Here is a 26,557-nt window from a genome sequence, read left to right as displayed (position 1 = left end):
ATTTAGATTGTGAAATAAGATATGATTTTTTGGCATGTGGCATTGATAAGCCATGGTATTAGCACATGCTATTGTAACAAAGCATATCACAAGTTCATAATATCAATGACAAAGCGGGGGTGAATATCCATGATTAAGAGTCCTGTCATATTGTTATAAAATATTTTGATTGTGAAATAAGTTATGCTTTTTGGGCATGTGGTATTGATAAGCCACATTATTGGCCCATGGTATTTGTAACAAGGTCTATTTATGAGTTAATAATATCCATGGTAAAGTGAGGATGAATATCCATGGTTAAGAATATTTTCATATTATTATAAAATATTTTTATTGTGAAATAAGTTACGTTTTTTGGGCATGTGATATTGATAAGCCATAGTATTGGCCGATGGTATTATAACAAAACCAATTTTTTACAAGTTAATAACATCCACTGTAAAGTGGGGGTGAATATCCATGGTTAAGAATCTTGTCATATTGTTATAAAATATTTTGGTTGTGAAATAAGCTATGGTTTTTGGACTTGAGGTATTGATAAGCCATGGTATTGGCTCATGGTATTGTAACAAAACCTATTCACAAGTTAATAACAAAATCAAAATATAACAAATTGAATTTTATTATTTTTATTACGTTAACTTTTTATTTTAAATTGAGCCAATATTTAGATTTTTTCATTCATCCCTATATTTTTTACTATTATTATTATTATTATTATTTAACTAAGTCGAAATTTAGAATTGTTTACATACTTACATTACACCTACACATTTACTCTACACTAAATTATAGAGAAAAACCTTCCTTAAATTTATCGCTAACATTTTAGTAAAGAAAGACAAATTAAATAAGTGAATATTGAAAACCCATTATTTATCGTATTGATTGTTCACACTTTATTTTATTTTTTTTTATTATTAATTTTACATAGCTACTCTTTTTTTTTTAGAAAATATATAACTAATTCTTAAACTTTGATTTTAATTTCTATCTTTGATTTTTGTGGTTGGTCCTTCCAAATGTGGGGCAGCAAATGCTCTTTGATTTTTGTGGTTGGTTCTTCCAAATGTGGGGCAACAAATGCACCGTAAACTTTCGGGGCATGTGTTGTATATTGTGGTTTAGTTATATTATCTTAAACTCCAAATATCAAAATTAAGTGTTCTATTAGATTTGGTTCAATGTTGTAATTTGGTCGTGATCTTAGTGGAGGACCATGGCATTTAAGAAGAGATTCTCACTGGAAACAAAATGTCTTTGTTTCTTTTGTAAAGTTAAGGAACTAGTAACGGTTAACAATTATATATAGAAGCTTCAAATCTTTTTAGTTATTATTATTATTTTAAACAACATTTCAAATTCCTTACTAATATAATCGGTCATAATTCATTGTTAATTTTTTAATTCCAAATATCAAAATTAAGTGTTCTATTATACCTCCATATAAAATTGTCAAATCACTGTTCTATTATACCTCCATATAAAATTGTCAAATCACATTTTAGGATTTGGTCCAATGTTGTAATTTGGTCGTGATATTAGTGGAGGACCATGGCATTTATGAAGAGATTCTCACTGGAAACAAAATGTCTTTGTTTTCTTTTGTAAATTTAGAGGAACTAGTAACGGTTAACAACTATATAGACAAGGTTCAAATTTTTTTTTAGTTATTATTATTATTTTAATTTTATTTGTTTTTAATAGAGGGGATATTCATTTATTTATTCAGAAATATTTAATATTTAATGATTTAAAATTTAATATATATTTTATTTGTAAAAAGATCCACCAACATTTCAAACATCTTATTGATTTTTTTTTTTTTTTTTCAATTTTAGCATTGAATATCTTTTTTAATGGCTTTTTGACTATTTTAATCCTGTTAAGAAATAGGTTGTAGCTTTTGCCTATAATTCCTAATCTTAATCTCTACCTTATAAAATATCCACTCACATTTTTTTTAGTGTTATTTTAATTTTATTTGTGGTTGATGGATGGAGTGTTTATTGGAAACCTTCAAACTTTATTATTTTTTCTTGTAATTAATATTTTAGTAAGAAATATGTTTTGTTTCCAAAAGTTTGAGAAAATCTCATAACTAATGGCAATTATATAGACAAGGTACAAATCTTACTATTTACTTCTAAAACTTTTAAGTTAATGTTAGTAGCCTATAAGTTAGTGCCTAAAAATCTTATGACTTATGATATTCGAAGACAAGCACATGAAGGGATCTTATTTTATTTTATTTTTGTAAATTTGTTAAAAAGTTCTATTGATAGTTGAAAGTATTACATGAGATATTGCAATGGAAAATTTTCCAAAACTTAGCAAACCCGGGATGAAAGGGTTCACCATGCGAAGTCCATAGAGTAAAAACACAGTAGACAAGCATTTAACAAAATTGACCAAAGGTGACTGCACCAGATCATCAACTTGAAATAGGATACCCTTGACAATTTTTTGCAAAAAGAGACTACATTGACAACATATTTAGAGTACTATTGTTTATAGTGTGAACAACTATAGACTTAACAAATGACGAGTATAAACTTGAACTATAAAACATGCAAAGACCATATAGTGTAGTAAAATGTAAGCAAAAGTTGGAGCCTGTAAGTTCCTTCCACCATGAAGACTGAGACATCTTGTTTGAAGAACACTTTAGTCAAGAATAATGAGCGACGAGAGCGGGGAGTCAGTTGCATGTGAGTTGTTCAAAGGCGTATCAGAGCTTGCAGGAATAGAGTTGAGAGGCATAACATCGATGACTATGTCCTCTTCATCTTGATCATTAGAATCAGTGTCTGAATCAGACACAAAAAAAACATTCCACATGACTTAACCTTACCACAATATCATCAAGGTTATATCTGATGTCCCACGTTATGCGCTTTATCCCCTCGTGGCCAACAAATACTTTGTAGTTATCAACTTACTTATCATGGATAATCATGTTAAGCAGTGTCTCCATTTGACTATGGTGAGTGATGGAGTGAAGAAAATGAATTCTTCTTCTCCAAAATTTTCCTCGATTTGGTACCCATTTAACATTGTTTTCGCTTATCTCTGAGTCAGAGAAGTACTTACAATCACCAAATTCTTTTGATTCCATGATCCTGGTGAATAGTGGTTGCCACCCACCTATTCCACTTGGACCCCCAACACTATCTCTTTAAGTTTTTCAGTTTCCTTAATTGTAGCATAGTTTACTATTTTTGGCATTTTTTCAAATCCTGAACTTCCAAAGCCATTTTGAGGCCCTAAACGACGTTTTTAGGGAAAATGAAGAGACCGAAAGAGACTCAAACTAGGGATTTTTGAAACAAGGTATTATGATAGCCAAATGAAGATCATATGCCAAAGTTATGACCCCGAGAAGTTGATGTACCGATTTATCCAAACGGGGCCCACAATTTTGGTGCTTCATCTCCTAGGGTTAGGTTTTTGGATGTTTAGGGTTTTCCATTGTTTCTCAATGATAAATAGGCCTTTAAGCCTCAGTGTAACATAGTTCAGAGGCATGTAGCCACCACATCTCTTCTTAGAGATAAGCTACCATCACCCAAGCTAGTTCATTTTTATTTCTGTATGTAAGTATATTTCACTTCTTTGATATTAATGAAGTGAAGTTTTATTTCTGTTGCATCTCTGTGTGTATGGGTATTTCAGTATTTTGTTGCATTCCTGCATAAGTCTGGATCAGTGGTATCAGAGAGGTCTGCTCTTTCTCTGTTTTTTTTTGCATGTCCTCAACGAGGTCAGGGTATAAGGAGTTGGCGCTCAAACTAGTTGAACCTTTGTAATACTAACCTCGCAAAACCCGATGGCCTCCCATGGCGGAAGAAAAGAAAGACGAGGGGGCCCTCGAGTGACAGAGGAATGTGATTATAGATAAATTTTCTCAAATCCTTCGACGACTACCCACAAGCGACGCACCTTCATCCAGCAGCCACTCTAGAGGCGCCACTCCTTTTAAGGTATAAGTTAACTTTGATATTCCCATATTTGAGGGCCAGATAGATGCAGACGTCGTAGATAAATGGTTAAATATGTTGGAAGGGTATTTTTCAGTTCATGACTTTTCCAATAGGGAAAAAAATACTTTTTCACTTCTCAAAGTTGCCCCACACTTCAAGAACTAGTGGGAAACCCACTGTGAACAAAAGGACGAGAGGGAATCCTCACTGTTTTTAGCCACACCCACTTGGAATTCTTTCTGAGACGCCATCAAGGAACAATATTACCCTGTCAAGAGCTATGAAGATAAATACATAAAGTGGGTGACGCTACGACAAGGAAGGGAACCAAGATGTGTCGAAGTTTACAAATGTTTTCCATACCCTTCGCACAAAGCTGGGTATCAAGGATTCTGAGCGGCATTTAGTACTCAAGTACTGTGGCTGTCTACACAAGTACATCCAGGGTGAGATGGAGTTCTTGGACATCTCCTCGCTCAGCGCGGTGTACCGATATGCTGTCAAGATTGAGCAGAGGTTTAAACAGAAGAAGCGAGACTTTGGATCTGTGAATCCAAAGCAAGGAAAAGTTGTCCCCAAACCATAGAGGAAAGGACAAAGCCAAGGAAGGGTGACCTAGGACAACCTGCCAAAGCTACAAGCAAAGAACAACACCACGAAGACAAAGAAGGACATAGGAAAATGGTGTGAGTTCCATAAGAGCTCGACTTACAACATGCGTGAATGTCGGGCCAAGCAGTCACTGGTGGCCAAGTTGAAGGCTTCCAAATCAGACGCATGTGCTAACTCCGAGTCAGTACCGGATAAGGGGAACAACAAAGGGGAGCAGATCATTGACGTGGAGCCCAGTGCCACTGTGGTCATCACTAAGATCCAGAAGAATGAGCTTGAAGATCCAGAGGAGGGGAAACACCTCTTCCACTCACAAATATGGGTGAAGTTTCTCCGCTATAATTCATCGTCGACAGTGGGAGCCAAAAGAACCTCATTTCAACAGAGGTCCTAAAGCGGCTGGGCCTACCGACTATAGCACATCTGCAGTCGTACACCATCAAGTGGCTTCACCAAGGATGAGATCTCTGCGTCAGCCAACACTGTCGCCTTCCCTACAACATCAAGCCCTTCATGGCTGAGGTATTATGTAATGTTGCTCCTCTTGAAGTTTGTGATGTACTATTAGGACAACCATACTTATGGAAGCGACATGTTGTATATAATTCTAGACCTCGCTTTGTGATTATTACTTTGAGCAATAAGTTGTACAGGATATCGGAGGTAGCCCCACCTACTATCGTCGCTTTGATCACTGCAAAGCAATTCAATAAGATCATTTCCCAGACTAGGAAATTTGTTTTCCTTATGATTCACCCTCAGGGAAAGAATAAGGTTGTGGCCACGGCTTCCAGACAGGGCTCCTTTGCACAACAGCAACAGATGGACAAGGTTGTGGCCACAACTTCCAGACAAGGCTCCTCCGCACAACAACAACAGATGGACAAGGTCGTGGAGGAGTACAGGGACATTTTCACCTCACCTACAAGGGTACCTCCGCACTGTCAGGTCAAGCACTCCATTGATCTGAACCTGGGCACGCCACTAACCAATGGTTTGACCTATCGACGCTCTGTTCTGGAGAACGATGAGATCAAGAGGCAAATTCAGGAGTTGTTGTAGAAAGGGCACATCAGACCAAGCTCATCACCCTGTGGGAGCCCAATTGTATTGGTACAAAAGGAGGATGGGACTTGAAGACTTTGCATTGACTATCGGGCGTTGAAAGGGATCACTGTCCGAAATAGGTACCCAATCCCACGAATCGATGACCTTCTAGATCAGCTCAAGGGGGCCAAATATTTCAACAAGACTAACTTAAAGTCCAGTTATCACCATGTGCCTATTGAACCCTCCAATGTGTGGAAGACCACCTTCAAATCTAAGAAGGGCCTTTTTGAATGGTTGGTCATGCCTTTCGGGTTGACGAATGCCCCTGCAACCTTCATGAGATTAATGGACGACATCTTGTGACTCTTCACCAATGCATTCATGGTGGTGTATTTAGATGACATCTTGATCTTTAGCCAGAGTTGGGAAGATCACCTCCACCATATTCGACAGGTCCTTCAAACCCTGCAACAACACAAGTTGTGTGCCAATTTGGAGAAATGCACTTTTAGCATGACCCAGGTTCAATATCTGGGGTACATCATTGATGAGCAAGGTGTGCATGTGGACCTAACCAAGATACAAGTAATTCGGGATTGGCTAGCCCCAACCACTCTAATAGAGCTTCGCAAATTTCTAGGTCTTGCCAATTTCTATCATAGGTTCATGTTGGGGTTCTCTCATATCACTTGGCATTTAAGTCAAGTCACCAAGGGCAGAGCGAAAGAAAATTTCTTTTAGTTTGAATCCCAATAGAAGGCATTTTTCAAGTTGAAGCATCGCCTCTGCTTTGCACCAATGCTCACATTATCAGACCTACACCAACCATTTGAGATCGAGACAGATGCCTCCGACTATGCTATTGGTGTGGACATCCTGTGGCATATCACAGTGAGACACTTTCAGACACAATCCGAAAGTATCCCACCTATGAAAAAGAGTTGTATTCCATTGTGCAGACCTACCGACAATGGAAGCATTACATTATGGGGAAGGAAACGGTCATCCACATAGACCACTGACCCCTGTAGTTCATACAGACACAAGGGAAGTTGCAGAACGATCACCATCAAAAATGGTCCACATATCTGCAACAGTTCCATTTGAACATTAAGTACAAGAAGGGAAGCACCAACAATGTTACAGACTGCCTCAACCGGCCACCGGTCATGGCGATGACCACTCTGCTCGACTCTTGTAGGCACGAGACTACGGGGTGGCCACATCTTTACCAGAGCAATCCAAAATTTGGCAGCACATACCAGACACTCATGGAAGGTAAGCAAATTCCAACTTTTCACGTCTAGGATTCACTCTTATGCCACCTAGGACACATATGTGTTCCTTCAAGCGAGCGTACCAAGATGATTTGGGAGGCGCACTACAGTCAGGCCGCTGGACATTTCGGGGTAGAGAAAACAGTGGCAGTATTGTAGAAGTATATTTATTGGTTGAACCTTCGACAAGATGTTGGGAAGTACATCAGATCCTACACTACTTGCGCCATTGCCAAACCGACCATCAAGAAGCAAGGTTTATATACTGCTATGCCTACTCCCAGTCGGCCTTGGGAGTCCATATCCATGGATTACATGTCGGGACTTCCTTCTACTAAGCATGGCAATGACTGCATTTTCATGGTCGTCGACAAATTCTCGAAGATGGCCATTATGGCGGCCTGCAAGAAGAGTATCACGACATAAGCCACTGCTAAGCTCTTCTTTGAACGAGTGTGGGTACATTTTGGGATCCCACAATCCATTATCTCAGATCGGGACAACAAGTTCCTAAGTACATTTTGGTCAAGTCTCTGGTCGATGTTGGATACCAAGCTCACTAATTCCATGACTTTCCACCCCCAAAATGATGTCCAAACAAAGGTTGTCAACAGGATTATCATACACTTTACTTTTAATTTCTCTCTTTGGTTGTTTTTGTTGGTTCTTCCAAATGTGGGGCAGAAAATGCACAGTAAACTTTCAGGGCATGTGTTGTAAATTGTGGTTTAGTTACATTATCTTAACTCAATAATTTTTTGTCTTTGATTTGGTTTTCCACATGGCAAGTCGAAGATTATATATATTATATTTTTAGGGTTGTTTTGATTATTTTAATATTTTTCCTAATTTTACTTTCTACTCGATAAATATCCAAGGTAACAATCTATTTTATTATTATTTCAACTTTATTTGTCCTCAATGGGTGGTTTCAAAATTTAATACATATTTTATCTAAGATGATCAATCATTTTTCTTAATTGTTGTAACTTGTTTTTCACAATCTTTCATTTTACCTTTTACATATCCAAGCTAACAATTTTTTTTTTTTTCAACTTTATTTGTCCTAAATGGATGGAGCATCCAGTAGAAATTTCATTCAAAACATTCAATATTCAATGTTCAAAATTTAATACATATCTTTTCTAAAATATCAAAAAGATCAAGCAACATTTTAAAAACCTTATTAATTACCTTATTAATTTTTTCTAATAAAAAATTAATTTTAGCATTAAATATATTTTATTTCCTGCCGTGTGTTTGAATATTTTAACCATGTTTCTCAAAGTTTATACATCTTTTTCCGCAACGGCTAACATTAATCTCTATCGTATACACATCCACACACGTTCTTTATTATTATTATTATTTCAATTTCATTTATCATTGATAATTGGAATGTCCACTTAACATTCAAAGTTTCAATATTTAATATATAGTTTATCTTCAAAAAATCAAGCAATAGTTCAAACACTTTATTAATTTTTTAATTTCAATTTTAATATTAAATATCTTTATTTTAATGGTTGTTGGATTATTTTACCTTGACATAGTGTTGCTGGTAGGTGATGGTGAACAACCTCATATTTTTGAAACTAAAATTTGGGTCTTGCATTCCTTCAACAACATGCATTTCTTGATGATATGCTGTAGGATTCCAGGGATCTTCTTCTTTCTCTTCTGCATTTCTTTTTTCCTTTTTGTATTTTTGCAACTTAACCTCTACTATCTAAATATCCACAACTATTATTTTCTATTATTATTTCAAATTTATTAACTTAACCTCTACTATCTAAATACCCACAACATTATTTTCTATTATTATTTCAAATTTATTCACGTGGAGTATCCACTCAAAACCTTCAAAATTTCAAATTTTAATACATCATTTATCCAACCTTATTAATAGAATGTGTCATAATTATGGTTAATTTTTTAAATCCAAATATCAAAATTAAGTGTTCTATTATACCTCCGTATAAAATTGTCAAATTACATTTTAGGATTTGGTCCAACGTTGTAATTTAGTCATGATCTTAGTGGAGGACAATGGCATTTAAGAAGAGATTCTGATGGGAAACAAAATGTCTTTGTTTTCTTTTCTTTTGTAAATTTAGAGGAACTAGTAACTGGTCACAATTATATAAGCCAGGTTCAAATATTTTTAGTTATTATTATTTTAATTTTTTTTATGGAGGGGTATTCATTTATTTATTGAAAATATTTAATATTTAATAGTTTAAAATTGAATACATATTTTATTTTTAAAAAATGCATTAACATTTCGAACATTTTATTGATTTTTCTTTTTTCATTTTTCTTTCCTATTTAAATTTTAGCATTAAAGATCTTTTTCTAACAGTTTTTAATACTATTTTAATCATGATTCTCAAAAGGTTGTAGCTTTTTATGTATAATTCTTAAACTTAATCTTTACCTTATAAATATCTACTCACATTTTTCTTATATTTCTTTCCTATTTAAATTTTAGCATTAAATATCTTTTTCCAACAGTTTTTTTATACTATTTTAATCATGATTCTCAAAAGGTTGTAGCTTTTTATGTATAATTCCTAATCTTAATCTTTACCGTATAAATATCTACTAACATTTTTTTTATAGCTATTTGAATTTTATTTGTGGTTGATGGATGGAGTGTTCATTGGAAACATTCAAACTTCATTATTTTCTCTATTTTTTTCTTGTAATTTCAATTTTAGCATGAAATGTCTTTTGTTTCCAAAAGCTTGAGAAGAACTCATAACTAATCACAATTATATGGACAAGGTTCAAATCTTGCTATTTACTACTAAAAGTTTTAAGTTAATGTTAATAGCCCATAAGTTAGTGCCTAAAACTCTTATGACTTATCAGGAGTCTAGATATTCGAAGACAAGCACATGAAGGGATCCTACTCTTCTATTTTTTTGTAAATTGTTCAAAAATTCTATTGATAGTTGAAAGTATTACATGATATATTACAATGGAAGTTTTTCCAAAACTTCTGCAAACCCGGGATGAAAGGGTTTACCATGCGAAGTCCATAGAATTAAAACACAGTAGACAAGCGTTTAGCAAAATTGACCAAAGGTGACTACACCATATCATCAATGTGAAATAGGACACCCTTGACAATTTTTTGCAAAAAGAGACTACATAGACAACATACTGAGAGTATTATTGTTTATAGAGTGAACAACTATAGACTTAAAAAATTGACGAGTATAAACCTGAACTATAAAACATGCAAAGACCATATAGTGTAGTAAAATGTAAGAAAAAGTTGGAGCTTGTAGGTTCCTTCCACCATGATGTCTGAGACATCTTGTTTGAAGAACACTTTAGTCAAGAATAATGATTGGCGAGGACGGGGAGACAGTTGCATGTGAGTTGTTCAGAGGCGTATCAGAGTTTGTAGGAATATAGTTGAGAGGCATAACATTTATGAACGTGTCGTCTTCATGTTGATCATTAGAATCAGTGTCTGAATCAGACACAACAAAACATTCCACATGACTTAACCTTCACACACTATCATCAAAGTTATATCTTATGTCTCGCATTATGCACTTTATCCCCTCCTGGCCAACAACAAAGAATTTGTAGTTATCAGCTTGCTTATCATGGATAATTATGTTAAGTAGTGTCTACATTTGAGGATGGTGAGTGATGGAGTGAAGAAAATGAATTCTTCTTCTCCAGAATTTTCCTGGATCTGGTACCCATTTAACACCACTTTCCCTTATCTCTGATTCAAAGAAGTACTTATAATCACCAAATTCCTTTGCTTCTAGATTGAGAATTTCTTTTCTAACCTCAATAGGGGTAGTGTCAAAGAAATTCACAATTGATTCCCACCCAAAAAGGCACATATGCCTTGAGGAGGACACCCTTCGAGAACCACCCCATCGGATAGGTAATCATTGGCGAGGAGCCATGTAATACCTGCAAATAAAACACTTTCCCATGAACACAAAACAATGAATAACAACCCAAGTATTATAACGAAAAAAGTGTAGACTCACCTGGACGTAGAGGGAAAGCTTGATTGCAGGGAAAAAGGATAGTGTTGGGTAGTAAAGGGAGAAAAATTGATACCCACTGAAAGCCCAATGTGGTAAATGTATCACAATTGTGACTATATTCAAAGACTAGAGTTGAGAGAGTCTAGTCCTAGTTTCAAAACCAAATGGAGAATGTGTCAAAATACCAAACCCCACAGAAAAGAACTGGATAATTAAAAGAGACTTCATATGGTTCAAAGGCTTTTAATGATGTTGGGGATAAAACAAACCCAAGTTCAAAGGATGGACCAATCCCCGTGTTATGCAAAAAAAAAACATTGAGAGAAGACAAAACCCTGGGTAACGAAACTATGAGAAACTCGGCGTTAAGAACAACCACAACAGAAGCAAAGTGTAAGGATAGGAGTGTTTATAAATAGAGATTGATCTTTAGACACTATGACAAACATATGGTTTAACCTTCGCTTGAACAAAGTCAAAAAGTCTTGGAGACAACGAGCTACCACATCTTTAATAACCAAACGACCATATTTCCACCACCCTGTTAGTAGTTGAAGGGATATATAACGAACTCTGAATATGAGAAAGTTGGTACGATGAAAAGAGTAAATGCCATAATACCTGCATGTCCAAATCCATGTGTCCTAATTGAACCGGAGCTTTACCATCCCAAGGCGATGTCGAATGATGATCTCATAATGAGCATAACTCACCTGTCAAACCTATCATTTCCTGTAAAAAATCTGCCATGGAAGAAGCTCGTCATATCCAAGAAGACAGAAGGAATGATCCTATTGATGATCCCAGAGCGTATTAAATCCCTGAACCTTATTTGCGAGGATTTAGTCTAGGAGGACCTAGATAGGTGAACCCCCGTATGTAAAGCATGGAGGCACCATGCACAAGCCATGCGGGGTGGAGCGTGGGGCCAGGTTTACTCCTCAAGGGTTGCCAAACCTCTGCCCATATAAAAAATACGTGTGTAAAGAAATAACATAATCAGATATTTTTGTTGGTATATAACATATGCTCGAAGCCTATTATCTTACTTGCCAAAAATCGGTTACCAAAGAAGCACCCCCATCAGGGACATAAGCCTTGGCTATTGACTTATCATGCTCTATCAACATCCTTATTGCTTGGGAGCCTTCTCTTCGTTCCATCTCTGACCATGATTCATCAATGGATACGTAGTCCTGTAGACTTCCTGAGTTTGCCAAGTGATCTTCCACTGTTAGGCCCCTATACTACTAGTGTAACCCCTTATTGTTATTAGTACAACCCCCTTATTATATTGTTGTACCCATGTAGTCCCCATATTGTTATTATTGTGCCCCATAGAAGCCCATTATTGTTATTATTGTGCCCTTATATTATTATTGTTATGTCGGCTCTGGTTATATTATGTATGAACCCTTAGACTCCTATATATAGAAAGGAGGTCTTGTCATTTGCATCATCCAAGAATTGTTCATTTGTGTAATGTAAAGGAGGTTGCCCCCTCGAAGAGGCTTATTTCTAATTCGTTGATCTATCTTTTCTATCTTTTTGTGAGCTGGTTTCATAACATTTGGTATCAGAGCTTTGGATTCTAGGGTTTCGCTGCTCCAAATAGGTCATCGTGGCATTTTCGCTATAAATTTTTTTCTACGACGTTTCAGAAGCGAAAAAAAAACCCATTTGAGACGAAATCGCACTGAACCTCGGGTCCGAATTTCAGAGCTTTTCGCGCTATATTTGCGGAGATATGATTTGAGGAAGTTGGTCTTTTTGCAGACTCCTGAATTACATTCCAAACAGGTGACCTAGGGAAAATCATCATAACTTTCTCTATGAGCATCGGATTGAAATTTCGTAAGAAGGTACAAAAAGAGGATAGACTATAGTTTCTCATATTTATTTTTTAGAGCCAAAGGTCGAAACAGTGACACGTGACATGTCGTACAAGTTATCTCTACTGAACTAGTCTATAATAAAGTCACCGTGGGAGATTTGGCATAACTCTTCCTTGGAGAATCCAATTTGGATCAGACTGGTGGCATTGGAAAGAGGACGCATAGGGATACTGCAGGTCGTGATTTCAGAACTGGAAGATCCGAAATTACAAAGTTACAGTTGTTTCAAGATTGAGCTCCTAAAATCAAGAAAAGGCAATATGAGGAAGTTTGATGGCAAGGATCTAGTAAATTGGATACTTCAGATGGAGAAACATTTTGATCTACATGGTGTACCATTGTTACAAACGGTATGTATTGCATCTTCATATTTAGAACCGGATCAATTTTTATGGTATAAAGGGCTTTGTTCTCGTAAACAACTTGTTACGTGGTCAATTTTCATGGAGGAAATGATAACACATTATGAGGATACAAAGAGCAACACCTTCTTTAGCTTTGTAACCCCTTATTGTTATTAGTACAACCCCCTTATTATATTGTTGTACCCATGTAGTCCCCATATTGTTATTATTGTGCCCCATAGAAGCCCACTATTGTTATTATTGTGCCCTTATATTATTATTGTTATGTCGGCTCTGGTTATATTATGTATGAACCCTTAGACTCCTATATATAGAAAGGAGGTCTTGTCATTTGCATCATCCAATAATTGTTCATTTGTGTAATGTAAAGAAGGTTGCCCCCTCGAAGAGGCTTATTTCTAAGGCGTTGATCTATCTTTTCTATCTTTTTGTGAGCTGGTTTCATAACATCCACCTTGTTCCCTTCCCACCTCATGTGGATGGGGATTATATAGTCAAAGTTTAATAATAGGTCACTTATATCACTAACCATCGCCTTTAGATTCCAACTATGTATAATTCTATCTGATGAGTTTCCAAGTAATAATTTTCTAATACAGGATATGAGAATTTCCATGGACCTGGAGCAGTCTATAACCTTTCTCAATGGAAATTTCGAGCCCTATCTCAAGAGCCATAAAATGTATTTATTTTTTCTTGTAATTTCAATGATAGCATGAAATGCCTTTTGTTTCCAAAAGCTTAAGAAGAACCCATAAAGAATCACAATTATATGGATAAGGTTCAAATATTGCTACTTACTACTAAAACTTTTAAGTTAGTGTTCATAGCCCATAAGTTAGTGCCTAAAAATCTTATGACTTATTAGGAGTCCAGATATTCGAAGACAAGCACATGAAGGGATCCTACTAATTTTATTTTTGTAAATTGGTCTAAAAATTATATTGATAGCTGAAAGTATTACATGACATATTACAATGGAAGCTTTTCCAAAACTTCAGTAAACCCAAGATGAAAGGGTTCACCATGCAAAGTCCATAGAGTAAAAACACAATAGACAAGTGTTTAATGAAATTGACTAAAGGTGACTACACCAGATCATCAACTTGAAAGAGGAAACCCTTAACTAATTTTTACAAAAAGAGACTACATAGACAACATATTCATAGTACTATTGTTTGTAGAATGAACAATTATAGACTTAGCAAACTAACGAGTATAAACCTGAACTGTAAAACATGAAAATACCATATAATGTAGTAAAATGTAAGTAAAAACTGGAGCCTGTAGGTTCCTTCCACAGTGAATATTGAGACATCTTGTTTGAAGAACACTTTAGTCAAGAATAATGGCTGGCGAGCACGGGGAGACAATTACATGTGAGTTGTTCAGAGGTGTATTAGAGTTTGTAGGAATAGAGTTGAGAAGCATAACATTGATGATTGATTCATCTTCATGTTGATCATTAGAATCAGTGTTTGAATCAGACACAAAAAATGTTCGACACGACTTAACCTTACCATAATAACATCAAGGTTATATCTAATGTCTCGCATTATGCGCTTTATGCCCTCTTGGCCAACAAAGACTTTGTAGTTATCAACTTGCTTATCATGGATAACCATGTTAAGCAGTGTCTCCTTTTGACGATGGTGAGTGATGGAGTGAAGAAAATGAATTCTTCTTCTCTAGAAATTTCCTAGATTTGTTACCCATTTAACACTGCTTCCGCTTATCTCTGAGTCAGAGAAGTACTTACAATCACCAAATTCCTTTGCTTCCAGATTGAGAATTTATTTTCTGACCTCAAGAAGGGCAATGTAAAAGAAATTCACAATTGGTTCCCACCCAAAAAGGCGCCTATGCCTTGAGGAGGACGCCCTTGGAGCACCACCCCATCGGATAGGTAATCGTTGGCGAGGAGCCATGTAATAAGTGCAAATAAAACACTTTCCATGAACACAAAACAACGAACAATGGCCCAAGTATTATAACGGCAAGAGTGTAGACTCACTAGGGCGCAGAGGGAAAGCTTGATTGTAGGGCAAAAGGATAGTGCGGGGTACTAAAGGGAGAAATATTGATACCCATTGAAAGGCCAATGTGGTAACTGTATCACAATTGTGACTATATTCAAAGACCAAAGTTGGGAGAGTCTAGTCCTGGTTTCAGAACCAAATGGAGAATTGTCAAAATACCAAACCCCACAGACAAGTACTGGACAATTAAAAGATACTTCAGATGATTCAGAGGCTTGTAATGATGTTGGGGATAAAACAACCACAAGTTTGAGGGTCGGACCAGTCCCTGTGGTATCTAAAAAAAAATGAAGAACATTGAGAGAAAACACAACCCCGGGTAACAAAACTTTGAGAAACTCAACGATAAGAATGACAACAACAGAAGCAAGGTGTAAGGATAGGAGTGTTTATAAATAGAGACTAAGCTTCAGACAGTATGACAACCATATGGTTTAATCTTTTCTTGAGTAGAGTCGAAGAGACAACGAGCTACCACATCTTTAATGACCAAACGACCATATTTCCACCACCTTGTGAGCAACTGAAGGGCTATATAATGAACTCCAAATATGAGAAAGTTGGTACGATGAAAAGAGTAAAAGCCATAAAACCTGCATGGCCAAATCCAAGTGTCCCAATTGAACCCGAGCTTTACCATCCCAAGGCAATGTCGCATGATGAGCTCATAAATGAGTATAACTCACTTGTCAGACCTATCATTTCTTGTAGCCAATCTGCCATAGAAGAAGCTCATCATATCCAAGTAGATAGAAGGAATGATCATGCTGATGATCTCAGAGTGTATTAAATCCCCGAACCTTGTTTGTGAGCATTTAATCTAGGAGGACCTAGACAGATGAGCCTCCATATGTAAAGCATGGAGGTGCCATATGCAAGCCATGCGGGGTGGAGCGTGGGGCCATGTTTTCTCCTCGAGGGCCACCAAACCTCTACCCATACAAAAATTACATGTGTAGAGAAATAACGTAATCAGATATTTGCGTTGGTATAGAACGTATGCCAGAAACCTGTTATCTTTCTTGTCGAAAATCAGTTACCGGAGAAGCATCCCCATCAGGGACACAAGCCTTGGTTATTGACTTATCCTGCTCTATCGGCTTCCTTACCGCTTGGGAGCCTTCCCTTTGTTCCATCTCTGACCATGATTCATCAATGGACACGTAGTCCTGTAGACTACCCGAGTTCACTAAGTGATCTGCCACCTTGTTCCCTTCCCGCCTCATGTGGATGGGGATTATATAGTCAAAGTTTAATAATAGGTCACTTATATCGCTAACCATCACCTTTAGATGCCAACTATGTATAATTCTATCCTATGAGTTCCCAAGTAATAATTTTCTAATACAGGATATGAGAATCGCCATAGACCTGGAGCAGTCTATAACCTTTCTTAATGGCAATTTGGAGCCCTAGCTAAAGAGCTATAAACTTTGCCATGTTATTTGTGGCCATCCCATAGGAATAAGCGAAAACGTGTATGGGATTTGAGTTCACATCCTTAAATATTCGTCCATAACTTGCTTTACTTGGATTTCCCTTAGAGGCGCCATCAAAACATAGGTCGATGAAAGCTTGTAGGGGTATGAAAAGATCCTACTCATTCGATCTACTCTTTTAACTTTGTCATAATGGTCTAAAATATCAATAAGGATCTAAAACTATCTATTTTTTAAACTTAGCTTTTCAAGATATCTATAAAACCAACCCCTATTTTTAAAAGCGAGACAAGAACCTTTGATAAGCCCTTCTTCAAGGAGTATTATTTTCTTCTTACATCATGTTTCATGGGTTACTTGTGAAATACTTTATAGAAATGATTTGTTTTCCTTTTTTATTTAAAAAAAGAAATAATCTAAAAATAATTATTATTTCAAATATGTGTTGAGGATTCAACTAAAGTCATCATACTTCACAACAAATTTTTTTCTATAAAATATGTATACAAATAAAACTTAACACAACAAAATAAAGCGTTTTTTTTTGTTTTTCAAACGTTCATTATAAAAATATTTCTACTAAATATTCAATTTATTTAAGTATATAAATATTTATTTAAGTATATCAAATTTTATAAATAAAAATGTGTAAATCAAAACATTAATAAATTTAAAATTAAAATCATTCTAACAACATTATCAATGCCGATTAAAATTAAATTTCTTTTCAGATAAATGAAATCAAAATCATGTGACTTTTCTAACATCTTTGGAAAGTTCATGCTTCCCTCAATTGTTGTCATTGTGATCATAGAGCTACTTTAACAAGAGGTTCTTCATGGAAACTATTTATAATTATAAATTAGGGCTGGCATAGCTTCGATGGGACAGGAGCCTTTAAGGAAGACACGGGCTTGAGATGCGTTGCTTTTTTCTTTATGAGTCGTTGATGAAATACTCTATCCTTGAAATTAATCGGTTCGCCCCTTTTGGCATTGGAAAATAAAATGTTTTGGATAAGGACAACTTATTTCACATGGAAAAAAGTATTTTAATTTATATATATATATATATTTTTAACCATTTTAAATTAAAAGAAAAGAGAAATTATATGTTATATAAAAATTAAAATATTTTAAATTTAATTTATATAATACTAAAAAATAAGTAATTTTTGAGGTAGTGCATGTGAAAGATTTATGCGCATATAATTTATAATGATGATTGTTGAAATTAATTTTGTGCCATAAGAATATAAAATTTATTTAGTGAATATATATATATGGTTTGTAAGTTTCGTAAGTTTTTTCTATTAATTTTTTATAAAAAAGAAGCAGGTTACATCTACATTTCATTTTATTAGGTGGTCTCAATCTGCTCATTCATAAACTAAATTTGTTGGTTATCTAACAACATGATAAGCCATCCAAAAACAAAAGATAATGAGTCTAGCCTGCCAAGCTAAATATGTGTGAATTCCTTATACTTCCTACTATCTAGATAACTATAAACATAATTGACAACATTTTGAAAAGTATGAGATTGTTGCATACAAAAACAAAAACAAGGGGTACACCAACTCACTATTCATCTTCAGTTGAATCAACAGGAGCATGGTCCTTCACACTGAAGCCTAACAACTCGATTTGAGGGATACATGGAATATGTTGCTCGATGCGATTGAGGTAGCCATTTTGTTGCTGCAGTTGGAATTGGATCTTCTAAAACTTCTTACTATAATATGAGTACCCATGGGAGGACGTAGGCATGCCTGTTGGGAACTGCTCTAGAGCTTTAGCCAAAAGGCTCTTCATCATCCAATATAAGTGAATTGTTTGCTTGTATTGGGTGGATCTTCCTAGAGTATGATCGGGGTGTAGCACCAAAGTTTTCCAATCTTCCAAATCGATTTCCAAAATTTCTGCTTTCTGGTTGATCTCCTCTTCCCATTCTGCAATGAATTGTCTGACCGGGGCAGAACTGCCCGAATGATAAGCCTAGGTTGCTTCGTTAATGATCCTGGAGGCTGATTACGCCCACGCACCGTTCCCCCGATGAACTGGGCTGACTAGTCACAAGGGACGATTTCCTCTATTTACCTCGGCTGCGGGTTCCCCGAATAGTCTTTCCTTTTCCAAAGGCGACACAAACCATTTTGTTGATGAACCTATAAGGCAGATGATTGACTAGTTGTAACCCTGGAAGCAGGCCCGAACATAGCCTGTAGAAATTTTGAATAATATGACACTTATTCACAGAGATTATCTCGATTATACACTATTTGCGGAATGCATGCATAATACATAACCTCCTCTACGTTGATCATCAATTTGCAGAATCAAAACATTCGCATGCGCACATTGAAACACATCAATAACGCATATCAACACAGTATGTAACCGGGGAAATCATACAGCTGAAAACCCCACACTATCTGTATATTATAATGATTGAGAACATGTAACAATACATAGTACAATACTCCTCACAAGTACTCAGTACTATCTCCACCTGTTACACACAAACTAGCTCAGATATGAATCAATCACAGGTTCAAATCTCCTCCACTGCTTGCCTGCCTCCACTACGCAATCTTGCATGAGACTAGATGAGAATGACTGATCCAAACTTGTATTTCCCTTGGCTGAACCACGCAATCCTCATTGGCAATACTCAATCCATTGATTGTGCAAATCTCATGCACAACTATAGTCACAACTGATAGCAATCTCAACCTCTAACACCTGTCTCCACTGAACTGTCCATGCACTGAGTTAACTGATGTATTCTTTAGTTGCTTTATGAGTTAATAATTAGTGAATTAATTAACAATTAATTCACATCACTCATCACTAGTGTATTTGTAGTTAAACTAAATACAACTAGTTCAACCAAGTCAAACTGAACACAACTCCATCAACTCCTCAATCAACTCCACCAAACTCAACCACATGAGTTCTAACTGAAGTCCATCATGCAATAGCTCAACTGACTCATAAGAAAAGCGTATTTCCTTCTGACAGCTGCATGTGCCACATTTGTAGCTTGAACTGAAGTGCTCCAAGAGGATAAGATAATGTTTATAGTCCAAATATTATTATGAGCTATAATATTCGATTGTTCTATTCTTATCCTGGCAGTCTAAAAATAGACTCCGCCCATATGTCTAAAAATAGACATAATCTAAAAATAGACTTTGTGCCAAAAACAGCCTGCGGACCCACTTAGTGAAGGCAACTCCTTTCCACTAAGCTCCATCATCTTGTTGCATTTTCAACATAGCCTATACTCAGAAGCAAGAAGTTGTCGGAGGTCGCTCCAAAACAGGGCATCTGCCAACGAAATCATATAAGAGGTTGAGAATGGAAATATGAGCCAATTCAAGTGCATGTTGTCTACAAGCGACCGATAGGGAACAAAGGCCCCGAGCCACACATTATTCCAACTGTGCCCACTAAGTCCGGTCTTGTAATTACAAACATAATTTTTCCCAGACCAAAACCCTGAATGTTCCAGGCCTAACCCACATATATTCATTTCATACTGAAATCTTGTGCATCAAAGGCAAAGAGAGTAACAAAACCTTGAGCGCCCCATAGACCATACCCTACACAAACCCATGCGTGATAACAAAATTCCATACACCATTGACACAAGAACATAGTCAACACGAGACTCTTTACACAGTTCAGACACAACTATGAAGAATTCCAGAGATATCTCCTTCTACACCCAAAAATTTAACACATAACCATTTACTCCCGAGACCAACAAATAGAGACAACGAGCCATAGAAGCAGGGATAGAAGAATTGGGACTGAAAACAAACTCGTAAAACGGACCTTGAACTTGTTAGCTCTGCTATCAATTTTGAACAGTTGAGGGTCAATGACAGGTTGGGCAGTGCTGATTGATGGGTGTAAAGGGCTCGCAACAACCTTTATCTCTTTTCCTCTATTTCTCCCTACACTTCCATGAACCCTACTATCCTTGCTTTACCCCGAAAATCGACATAAAGTCTCGTTCCCTTATAACTCCCGCTGCCTCTATGTCTTCTTTCCCTTGTATTCTTTCTATATTTCTCATAGTCCCTTCATCTCTGTTTTATTCCTTTAATCCCCGTATAAACCTATGTTTTGTTTAACCCCCGGGTGCTTAACCGCGTGACCCCGCTCATTCCTTAACACACCTTTGTAAATTATATAACTTGCTGTCGCTTTGCAATCTCAGTCGTTGATTCTTCCATCTAACGGTCTATGTTAGATCTCCCGCTATTTAACCCGTCACTGTTTCTCTGCCGTCGATCGCGTTCGTCACACGATCGGACGATTGGCGCTTCCCCCGATCGCGTGATTAGCGCACTCGTTAATTCGCGGGGGCGGCGGTATTAGCCTGCCACGCGACGCTTTCTGATTGCATTGCAAGCCATCATATGGAAACTGCCAACGGTCGATAGGTGGTGCGGGGAAAACCGCCCGCCTGCAAAACCGCTTTTCTCGCTCATTAATATGTGCGCTTCTCTGCCGCGCGATAACCGTTGGACCTGCCACGGGCAGATCTAACGGTTGTCAATCCTCCATTCGCATTGCTTTCCAATGGGTTCCATAATTCATTTTCCGCTGTCAATCTCTGTGATCTGACAGTTAGCATTCATCTGCTCCTCTTTGCTTCCGATAGCCCTCATCCCGCGATCCCCGCTATTGGTTTGTATGATCCGACGGCTTATATTTGTTTTCGCCTTGTGTACGCCTCCGCCATACTATCTTCATTCCCCTGACTGTCTTGAGCTTCCAGAGGAGAAAACAAGCAATCAATTACCTGTACCTGCACAGTTAAAGCTTCAGCAACTGCATTAATCAGCAGAATGGTCAAGGACAAACAGGACGACCTCGAGTAGTGAAGAACATTTATCAGGCATGGGATTTCATCCATGATTTACTCTAGTTGCCAAAGAAAGACTGCAGAGCACTAGAAAGATTAAATTTATCCATTAAAGCTCTGAGAATTGCAGCAGAGGCCCATTTCTAAATTGTAAATGTGGTTGGTGTTCATTTATTGACACCTCCATGCTTAGTAGCAGAAATATTTTGTAAACCAACCTCTATATATATCCAGAAGACAAATGTAATAGTTTGATGAGTGTTGATGAGTGTTATTTTGCTATAAGGTTCAACTTCTGGAGATTGTAACTGCTGTGATACCTGCAGCGTCTGGTCTTCATTTTCAGCTAATGCAAGCTTCTTTTGCTGTTAATTGCTCACTGTCCACTTCTTCTTCTTGTTCCAGGCTGTGCCTGTTTTGCATTTATTCATGTGCTGTTAATGTTTAGCATTAGAGGGGCTGTCATCCCACCTCTATGTTAGGTTTTAGCATGTATCATTGAATTTGTATGCAGGTTTCTATTGTTTTAATGCCAGAGAGCTGTCATCCTGTCTGTGTATTAGAAAATAGATTTACAGACCTTTTAACTGGTTGCAGCCGGCCATCACAGGGTCTTGTGCATCTGCTGGTGTGGTCAGTCTTCTCCATTATCACCTTATCCTCAAATTGTGAGTAATTGGTGGTTAAAAGCCTTGTAGTCTGGGGGTGTTCACCCATGTCTGGGGTCAATCATAGTAGGAGTGATTATCTAGCTTGAATATGCATCATTTGTTTCATTCATCCACCAGTTTATCCAACTTTTTGTTGAATTTGTAATGTTCCTGAGCATCACTGATATACAACTTAGGTGAGTTTCTTGGGGTGATAACATTAATTGGCATCGTTGCCGAGGAGAGGAGAATTGAAGCTCAGCTTCCCTGGGAAAATGACACAGCTGCAAGCTTTGATGACAAACAAGGTTTGAACACAGTTGCTGGTTGTAATCATCTGTTTGGCGACTCCACTGGTGGAAGACCATCCTTTGGCGACTCCACATTGAAGTTCTGGTGCAGTTGGTGAGGTATGCTCGAGATAGCTTCAGAAACCATCAGCTGAACCAGTGCTTGATCCTGAAAAGATCGTTCAACAGAAGAAAATATCGCAGTAAGGAGCATCAGAATCAGGTAAGCCTTAAGAATTCTATGTATCTCTGTTAGTGTAGAAATGCCTTCAAAGATTCATACAACTCCTTGTTATTCATTCCCCTTTCGGATCTCAGTAGAAAAAAGTACCCATGCTATCCATCGTATTCCTCTGTTTCTATCATTCTTTTCATTGCATTCAACTCGGTCCACCAGTATACTTTCATACACCCTAGCCATGGCAACTCAGCAAGCTCTCACAAAGATAGAACGAATAGTTGCTGCTAGGTATGGACCCTTAGTCTTGCCTACCCGTTTGAATGCCATGCCTGCAGGAGATTATTAAGAATTCATGCCAAATTTTACTGGTTTAGAAGAAGTATTAGTTGAAGAGCACCTTGAGTCCTTTTACAACTATGCTGATAACCTGGATGTCTGGATGAGGATTTTTGTCCAAAGCCTAGATGGGGAAGCTAGAAAATGGTTCAAAAATTTACCCCCTAGGTCTATTGCAAATATTGAGGCTTTAAAGCACTGGGGAAGTAATAAAGATCTGCTCTTTTATCATGATGAATTTGGGAACTTACAGAGAGAAGATGGTGAGCTGTTGTCTGAATTTAACATTAGATTCAATCGTATGTACAACATAATGCCAGTTGAAGTAAGACCTACCCCTATTTCTGCCATGCTCACTTATGCTAATGCCTTTGATTCTCAGTTCTGCCTGCTGTTAAGAGAAATAGGATGTGCTTCTTTGGCTGAGATGCAAGATGCAGCCTTCGAAGTACAAGAAAACATTATTGCTGTAGAAAGACTTGAAGGTGATGATGAAAGGAGAAGACAGGGAGGTGAACCCTCATCATCCTATGACTCTGAAATAGATGAATTAGCTAGGATGATTGAGTTTTTGACCTCTGTAGTTTCCAGATTAGAGGATGAGCAGTATTCTGAGGAAGTAGGAGCTCCTTGTGCCTTTTCTCTTCCAACTCCAAATCCATATAGAGGATCACAGGAGCAGTTGCAGATTTTGCAGAGAAATAAAAAAAGCAAATGAGGATCAAAGGGTGAAGACCCTTTGCCAAAATAGTCATGAAAGAGGTGCACCATGAGGAGGAGGTCCATGTTTTGGAAGGTGCTCCTTTCTTAACAAGGGCTGCTTATGAGAAAGCAGTATCCAAAGGCACTGCTCAACAATTCGTTGTAGCTGCAGAACAACAAGTTGACTAGCAGTGGCAGCCAGCAGTAGATCACTTCCTCCAAGAATTTGAACCTGAGGCTAGCTCATCTTCACATGACTATGCAGATCTGCAAATTCATTTACCTGCTTTTATCCCCAGTCCTGAAATCAAGAAGGGAGAAGAATTCTCCCCATCATCTTTTGTCCCTCTGTCTGCTCAAGTGACAATCCCTCACAGTTGCCACTTAAACACTGAGGCAGAAAAAAATCCAAGGCTCAAGGCTAAGACTGATCACCTCAGTTTTGATTTTTTGAAGCCTGCTTAGGTGGTCTCTACAAAAAATGAAAGGGCAACTTATCAGATGACAGAGGAAGAGGGTGTGCAATCTTGGAATGCCTCCTTGGATGAGGATTGTTCAAATGAAGATACAGGAGCGGAAAATGTCTCTGTGCCCCCTGCATAAGAACACAATGGTGCATCTTTCATATTAATTGTGCAGGACAATGAAGACACAGACATGTACACAGTAACATTGATTATTCAGCAGGTGTACAAAGGCTCCTCTAAAGAACATCCAAGGAGGAAAATACACAGAAGGGGAATGAAATTTGATCCCTATCTACCTATCAAATTCAAAGGTCCTAAACTATTTGAGGTAGAGGATCAAATAAATACTGTCTTGCTGATATATGATGAACAGATGACAGGAAGCATTTTTGCTGGCCTAGCTGATGGGCAGTTTTGGAAGTTTTAAATTTCCAGGCTTTTATGATTGTAATCATGTTCTTTTATAGTTTTCTATTGTATGCTTAGTTGACTCCATGCCCAATGGGTACTAGGCAAATGTTTTTAAAGCTAGTTTTGTATGAAGGCATTGGTCTGCAGGTTCTTGAGACCTCACAGGGAGGATCTCATCCCCAGAAGGAGCCAATGTTAGCTCTGCTATCAATTTTGAACAATTGAGGGTCAATGACAGGTTGGGCAGTGCTGATTGATGGGTGTAAAGGGCTCACAACAACCTTTATCTCTTTTCCTCCATTTCTCCCTACACTTCCATGAACCCTGCTATCCTTGCTTTACCCCAAAAATAGACATAAAGTCTCGTTCCCTTATAACTCCTATTGCCTCTATGTCTTCTTTCCCTTGTATTCTTTCTATATTTCTCATAGTCCCTTCATCTCTGTTTTATACCTTTAATCCCCGTATAAACCTATGTTTTGTTTAACCCCCGGGGCTTAACCGCATGACCCCGCTCATTCCTTGGCGCGCCTTTGTAAATTATATAACTTGCTGTTGCTTTGCAATCTCAGCCATTGATTTCTCCCATCTAACGGTCTACGTTAGATCTCCCGCTATTTAACCCGTCACCGTTTCTCTGTCGTTGATCGCGTCCGTCGCATGATCGGACGATTGGCGCTTCCCCTGATTGCGCGATTAGCACACTCGTTAATCCATGGGGGCAGCGGTATTACCTGCCACACAACGCTTTCTGATTGCATCGCAAGCCATCATACGGAAACTGCCAACGGTCGATAGGTGGTGCGGGGAAAACCGCCCGCCCGCAAAACCACTTTTCCTGCTCGTTAATATGTGCGCTTCTCTGCTGCGCGATAACCGTTGGATCTGCCACGGGCAGATCTAACAACTGTCGATCCTCCATTCGCATTGCTTTTCGATGGCTTCCATAATTCATTTTCCGCCGTCGATCTCTGTGATCTGACGGTTAGCATTCATCCGCTCCTCTTTGCTTCTGATAGCCATCATCCCGCAATCCCCGCTGTTGGTTTGTATGATCCATGGCTTAAATTTTTTTCGCCCTGTGTGCGCCTCTGCCATACTATCTTCATTCCCCTGACTGTCTTGAGCTTCCAGAGGAGAAAGCAAGCGATCAATTACCTGTACTTGCATAGTTAAAGCTTCAGCAACTGCATTAATCAGCAGAATGGCCGAGGACAAACAGGACGACCTCGAGCAGTGAAGAACATTTATCAGGCATGGGATTTCATCCATGATTTTATCCAGCTACCAGAGAAGGATTGCAGAGCACCAGAAAGATTAAATTTATCCATTAAAGCTCTGAGATTTGCAGCAGAGGCCCAATATTAAATTGTAAATGTGGTTGGTGTTCATTTATTGACACCTCCACGCTTAGGAGCAGAAAATATTTTGTAAACCAACCTCTATATATATATCCAGGAGACAAATGTAATAGGTTGATGAGTGTTGGATGAGTGTTATTTTGCTGTAAGGTTCAACTTCTGGAGATTGTAACTGCTGTGATACCTGCAGCGTCTGGTCTTCATTTTTAGCTAATGCAAGCTTCTTTTGCTATTAATTGCTCACTGTCCACTTCTTCTTCTTGTTCCAGGCTGTGCTTGTTTTGCATTTATTCATGTGCTGTTAATGTTTAGCATTAGAGGGGCTGTCATCCCACCTCTGTGTTAGGTTTTAGCATGTATCATTGAATTTGTATGCAGGTTTCTGTTATTTTAATGCCAGAGAGCTGTCATCCTGTCTGTGTATTAGAAAACAGATTTACAGACCTTTTAACTGGTTGCAGTCGGCCATCATAGGGTCCTGTGCATCTGCTGGTGTGGTCAGTTTTCTCCATTATCACCTTATTCTCAAACTGTGAGTAATGGGTGGTTAAAAGCCTTGTAGTCTGGGAGTGTTCACCCATGTTTGGGGTCAA

Source organism: Pinus tabuliformis, chromosome 4_1 (assembly GCF_031772625.1).
Source record: "Pinus tabuliformis cultivar Carrire ecotype Pingquan chromosome 4_1, CPIR1, whole genome shotgun sequence".
NCBI lineage: Eukaryota > Viridiplantae > Streptophyta > Pinopsida > Pinales > Pinaceae > Pinus > Pinus tabuliformis.
This window is presented reverse-complemented; position numbering follows the sequence as displayed.